The sequence below is a fragment of the Callorhinus ursinus genome, unplaced genomic scaffold (assembly GCF_003265705.2).
Source record: "Callorhinus ursinus isolate GAN/ISIS: 27379988/994484 unplaced genomic scaffold, GSC_fseal_2.0 scaffold25, whole genome shotgun sequence".
Classification (NCBI taxonomy): domain Eukaryota; kingdom Metazoa; phylum Chordata; class Mammalia; order Carnivora; family Otariidae; genus Callorhinus; species Callorhinus ursinus.
Window position 1 is genome coordinate 3,401,600 of NW_027397087.1, and position 5,995 is coordinate 3,407,594.

Below are 5,995 nucleotides of genomic sequence, written 5' to 3' on the forward strand. Positions count from 1 at the left end.
AGGAGGCCTCAGAGGAATTAATATCTTTACCCCTCTGGCCTACCACATGGACCCTGATAACACAATTCTATTGCTTTTCTTATTCTACTAAGTCCCTAACACCTGCCCACTTGGATCACCTTTCACATCAACTACTTGCACACCAGTCCTCACCTTGGGCTCTGCTTTGGGTGTGAGAAGGAAGAACCAAAGGAATAGAAATATGACCAGGAGAGTATATGATTGAAGAAGCAAAAAGGCTATGTCGAGAGGGAAGGGGTGGGAAAGGATTTGAATATTGCTGAAAGGTTGAGTAATGCAAGAAACTGGTCTGATGATAGAAATCGGTGGTGATCTGAGAAGGAGCTGGGATTGTGGGCGTGTAAGCAAGATTGCCTCGGGGAGAGTGGGATTGAACTTGGGTCTGAAGGGAAGCTGAGAAATTAGATACTAATTGGGGATGTGGAATCAAGGAAATTTGATTTGTTTTGATTCTCACTGTTTTTTTTAGAATGTGAGAACTATTAGAGAGTATGTGAATGCTGATGGAAATGATCCCTTAGAGAGACATGGAAGAAATAGGAAAGGGGATAGTTACCTGAGACGCAGAACAGATAGAATTCTGAAAGAAAGGTTGGCTCCTCCTTCATAGTAAGAGGGGAGACGATTGGATGACTGCAGATGTAGATCTGGTAATGAGAAGATAACGTGGAATGTATTATGTGGTTTCTATGTCCTCAGGGAACTCTGAAGCAGGTGATGTGCTGAGAACTAAAGAGAGTTGGACAGTAGGAGGGACGTGGACAAGGTGTTGAATAGTCGCTGTGGTGGTGAGGGGGAGGTCACTCGGGTCTCTCAGTGTTGAATAAGTATTTGAGGCTGGTGACCATTAATGAATCATGATCACAGTTTCTCTGTGGTAAGATTTTTGCCCAGCAGTGTTTAGCTCCGTAGATGCTGGCCCAGAGGAAATGCATTGCTGGATTCATCAGTGAGGTTTGCAAACTGGATGTGATGGAAGGAGAAAGAGCCCAGGGAATCGAGGGTGCTTACCAAAGAGTCATTATAAAGAAGGGCTCTGGAACGAGGGCTATTGAAGGAGGGAAGTGAATTCCTGAGGGGGTTGGTCGATAGAAATGAAGCAATAAGGATAAAGGATTGCAATTCTCTGTGAGGTCAAAGAATGGTCGCAGTGGGAATGCTCTAGAAGAATGCCGGTGTGATAAGAAACGAGGATCTTTGAAAGAATGATTCTGCTTGTGGTATGGTTTTTGGTGATGAGTTCTGTTAGGTATTACAATTCTCTAAATTCCTACAAATTCTGTTCTGTGCTGTGATAGGGCCACACAGGAATAATGTACATTTTATTTTGTCTTAGAAAAATCAACTTTACCTTTTCCTTATTTGTCAAAGACACTCACTCCTTTGAACTGGGCTTGGATGATCACATTGTCTGTTCCTGGAAGGCGTCATGAATCTGATGTGGTTTTCTACGATTCTGGGAGCCATACCTGTCTCCTTCTGCTTTACCCTGAGACTTCAGGAATAGACTAAGTTGAGGAAATCGTGATCCTGAAAACAAATGTCATTATTTCCTCAAAGGAGTTTATGATGTTCAATTCTAGTAATATGCCAACTCTCTTCTTATGTTCTCTATATGCCAAACTATTGACATGTATGTAACTATGTTATTTTTTCTTCTTTTCTGGGCATGTTTGCTGGAAATGGCTTTCCCCTTTGTCTCATATTCCTCTTTCAAACATGGTTCAGACATTGTCTTCTGTGCGAAATCCAACTTGACTATTCCTGAGCTTCTTCTCAGTCTTGTTAGTCATTCATCCTCTGTGCTGAAATGGAATTTTATACTTTATTTTCTGTTTTACTTTATTATAATAATTTATTTCCGTGACTGTCTCTACTTGACTGTGAGGTTTTTTTTTTTTTTTTTTTTTTGAAGGCAGGGAACATGTTTATTCATCTCTGTTTTCTGAATGCCTCGCCTAATTCCTGGCATATTTTAGGTGTTAAGCAAATATTTGTTAAAAAAAATTAAGAAATGAACTGATGAATTCCATTTACCTTTTTATAAAGCATGCAGCCATCACTAACAACCATCATGATATGAAATGGCACACACAGTCATAAGCTTGTTTGCTGACTCTTACATTGTTGACTGTCAGAAGAAAAGTGTCACCAAACACATTTTCATAATGAAGCAAATCTATAATCTGGCATTTATCACTCCTGTGCTGCTCTGGACTGAGTGTGGTTTAGGAGGTGGGGAGAAAGGGGAGACGATGCAGTTCTTCCCAATTTATGAGAGGGCCGAGGAGCAGAGATTAAAATGCAGAATGGCAATCAGATTAAAAGGGCTGATGAGATCCTAAATACATCCCTCAGGCCACAGGGGAGCCCGAGGGAGCAATACTGGGAGGACTACAGGCCATGGAGGGAGGGAAAAACTAGGCTTCCCACCACTACAATAACAAGAGATAAAATGAAACCCACTTATCTGATTTTAGAATTTTATCTGGACATAGAAACCTTCAAATTATTTATTTATACATAGTGATATCAAGCTCCATCTACTTCGACTCCAAAGGGAACTCTTAAATAATCAAATAAAATGTTGAGGTTTCCTGCCTGAATTACTCAAAGAGGAAGAAGAAAAAAGATACAATAGGTTTTTGAGACACTCTTTTTCTACTAATATATTCTTAAATGCGTATCAAGAATTATTCGTTGTTTTATTTTATTCAACAGAAAGAAGCCTCACTTTTTACTAAGTCCATTTCTATGCATCAAATCTATGTATTTTTAATTTTGTGCAAGCCTGAATACAAATACTTCCTTTTATCTTTATGTTGTAGACATAAAGACATAAAGACGTTGGCTAAATGAGAAAATCCTTCAAATAGGTCAATTTTCACTCAAAAGTAGGGTTTAAATGTTTATATATTCTAATTTACAATAAAAACTCATTTTAAATTATTTTAACCACTTATGTTTTGCATACATCTTAGATACTTAAATAACATGCTTTTAATGATGCCAATCTTCCAGTCACACCAGCTTTATTTTGACTTTAAAAAGATATTTCCTTTTTAACAGAGTAGCTTAAACTATTAAATCTGTTACCAGTTTCAGAAGAATGATGGGGAAAATGATAGATATTTTTCCACAGGGGGAAACTGAGGGAGACAATTTGAGTTATCGGAGGCCATGGCCAAAACTTGGTAAGTATATAACTAAATTTGGGTTTACAAGACACAAAGGCAAATTAATGATACAAATGGATTTGGATGCCCTGGTGCCCGGACAAGTAGAGTTTTATTTATGGGTCTGTCTTTGCTGCTGCTTCTTTTTTAGAGATTCTAGGTTCAGAGATGAAGGAGAGGGGGCATCTGTGTGGCTTCAGAATATTTAAGAATGATGTCCGATTTAAACAAGGAGTAAGGGTCCAGGAAATAATAAAAGAGAACGACAAAAAGAATCACAAGTTAGGATGATAGGGTGGAAGCAAAGAAAGAAGGACAGTGTGAGAGAGATCTATATACATGGTTGGGATTTTAAGGTTCCAATGTTCATATCCAAACCCCAGCCCAGTTCCTGCTCAAACGGGCCCATTTTCAACAAAAGGCAAAATGTCTCCTGATGACAGTCAAATAAACAAGTTCGTAAACCTGCTTAATTTGGAGTGTCAAAGAATAATGACAAGAATGGCAATACCCACCTACATAGGCCAAGGATTAAAAGTTAGGGAAGATGAGAGCCAACATGAACAATTGCCAGATATTCCAAGTTGAGAGGCAGAAAGTAAACCTCAGATTTGGGTTTATGCACTGGAAGAGAAGAAAATGTGAAAACAACAACAAAAACAACAACGCGTTGAATTGTCTCTCCTGATTCCCGTATTTCTAAGCAGAATAGAGGTCAACTTCCTAAACGTCAAGTCGTTGCTTCCAGATGGTTGATTTTCTACATTTATTCGGAAATTCCTGTCTTTTTTGGATTGCTACCCATTACATTATACTGTGTTCAGTGTTTCCTCATGGATGTTTTCTACCAATTGCCAGGGCACTTGTCTGCATTCACTGAAGAAAGAAGCACCGCTGAATATTTTCCCACAGCAATTCCATTCACTGTCCTAGAGGTTTTCCTCATTCATGTGGAAGACACGTCAGCACCTTTCCTTAACCTCTTCAACCCCAATGATCTTCATCTTTCCTCCTCTTCTGTCACCAGTTCAGGGCTCAGAACTGCTATTCAACCAGCACCCAGCACTGGATGTGAAACACTTTCTGCCCAGATCCTCCCACGCCTCTGCCAGTCCCTCTATGGGGGGGTGGGGTGGGGGTGGGGGTGGGGGAGTGGTGTTACGGTCCCCGGTAAACTCCCTTGTCCCTTATTACTTACTCCAAATTCGGACCTCTCTCCTCTCATGACTAACCTGCCTCGCAGTGTAGCCACTTCACTTTCATCAGAGAGCTCCCCTATTTTGGGGAGAAACTCAGTGTTCTCTGACAGGAATGCACTCATCTCCAGTTTCTGGATTTTTGACCACTTCTTTATGTCCTTCCTTTCAGAGCTGAGGGAAGAAGTTTCCCTCCTTGGTCCAAGGCCAGAAGCCACCTGTTTTTGTTTGTTTGTTTGTTTTGTTTTGTCTATGTCATCCTTCCCATTACCTCTCAGTCTCTCCTCCCACAATGATTCTGACTTTCTTTCTCTGCACTGGATTGCTTCTCTAAGCTTGATATGTGCTCATGCTCATCCCATTTAAAAAAAGAAAGCCCAGCGTTTCTCCACCCTATGACTCTTCTTGCTACCACCTAGTTTGTCCTTTCACACAATCATTTTGGTTATTCACCCAGCTCCCATTCCCTCTGCAACCTCGTAAGTCATTGAAGCCATTCTAATTAAGGTCACCATTGTTTTCCCATTTGTCAAATACAGTGGACATTTTTTTTTTTTACTTTTATTTTACCTGACTGTCTGAAGTACGTGACACTGTTGATAACTTCCGCTACCTTACACCCTTGACCTACAATATCTTCTGCTTTACTTTCTTTCTGTGTGACCGCTCCTCGGCTTCATCCAGCTCATCCATCAACTAAAGCTTTCGTATTCCCCTGCATTCTCTTGGTCCTTGTTCCTGCAAATGTTTCTGGATGACCTTATCTGTAACAAAGTTTTAATAATCACCTGGATGATATTTTCATCTGTCTATGGAATATCTCCAGCTGGCTAATGATAATGGCATTAAAAATAACAGTAGCTATTAATATTACTGGCATTTGTTAATCACTTTCAGGCACTGTACTAAAGTCTTTCTTATATTAACTGATTTACTTATCAAAATCCCTGAACTTTCCCCCCACTTTTACATCTGAGAGGTAAAGCAATTTGCCATGTCACATAGAAGTTAAGAGGCAGAGGGCTTTAAATCCAGCTTATCTGACCCCAAAGCCCACACTTTTACTAAACCTGACATATGCAAAATTTAACTCATATTCCCCAAATTATTCATCTTCCTATATAAGCTGTTTCAAAAAACATAATCATCGTCAGCAGAGCCCAAAACAGAAAACATGAAGTCATGTTAGATTCCTTCCTTTTCCAAGCAGTAAGCCACTATGTCCTGTTAAACTTTTATACTTCTTCCTTATATTCTCATCTAATGGTGCTCAGTTCAGTGTCTCATTATTTCTCTCCTGCCCCACTCCAAAAGCTTCCCAATTGGATTATGCACCTCTTTCTAGGCTTGGTCTTCCAATTTATTCTCTAGGAACTATTTATCTTCTTATGTCATATATCTGATTATATCACTGTTCTGATAAATCCCTAATGACTCCCCATATCCTGCAGCCATGTTTCTCACAATGAGTTTTATGTATCGTCTTCCATCAGAATCACCTGGAGAGCTTGTTAGAAAGCGGATCCTCAGGAAAAGAAAGGAAAGAAAAGGAAAGAAAGGAAAGAAAGGAAGGAAGGAAGGAAGGAAGGAAGGAAGAAAGAA

The 5,995-nt window shown here is 39.7% G+C and overlaps 1 long non-coding RNA gene across 1 annotated transcript in view; it reads left to right on the top strand.

Moving 5' to 3' along the window:
* Positions 1–1,104: 1,104 nt before the first annotated feature.
* LOC141370042 (uncharacterized) overlaps positions 1,105–5,995 on the top strand; it is a 146,369-nt gene continuing 141,478 nt past the window's right edge. Inside the window, exon 1 of the long non-coding RNA XR_012373734.1 lies at positions 1,105–1,241. This is a non-coding gene — a long non-coding RNA (uncharacterized lncRNA). The remainder of the gene's footprint in view (positions 1,242–5,995) is intronic.